The sequence below is a fragment of the Fukomys damarensis genome, unplaced genomic scaffold (genome assembly GCF_012274545.1).
Source record: "Fukomys damarensis isolate Sample0158 unplaced genomic scaffold, DMR_v1.0_HiC HiC_scaffold_12, whole genome shotgun sequence".
In the NCBI taxonomy this organism is placed as follows: Eukaryota; Metazoa; Chordata; class Mammalia; order Rodentia; family Bathyergidae; genus Fukomys; species Fukomys damarensis.
Window position 1 is genome coordinate 55898369 of NW_022900924.1, and position 410 is coordinate 55898778.

Here is a 410-nt window from a genome sequence, read left to right on the forward strand (position 1 = left end):
CTGGCGGGCATTTCCTGGCCCGGCCGGACCGCCCGAGCCCCCAGGCCCCTTCCCGCCCGTCCACTGAGCTGCCCCTTCTGTCCGCGGGAACCGGTTCCAGGGCGCCGCCGACACCGACTCCCGAGAGAGCATTTGCATACGGCCTGCACATAGCCTTCCATACGCGGAAACGTCCTGTGTCTGCAATCCCAGCCCCTCCAGGCTGAGGCAGGAAGATCCCAGGGAGTTCAAGGCCAGCCTGGACTACGGTGAGACCATGTCTCAGAAAGAAAGAACCCAAAACTCCAAAACCAAAAATCCCTAGGTTATTTTTAATACCTCATGCATTGCAAGTGCTGTGTAAATAGTTATTACTCACGGAATGACGACAAGAAAGTAAAATTTGAGTGTTTCCTGTACACAGTCGTCTC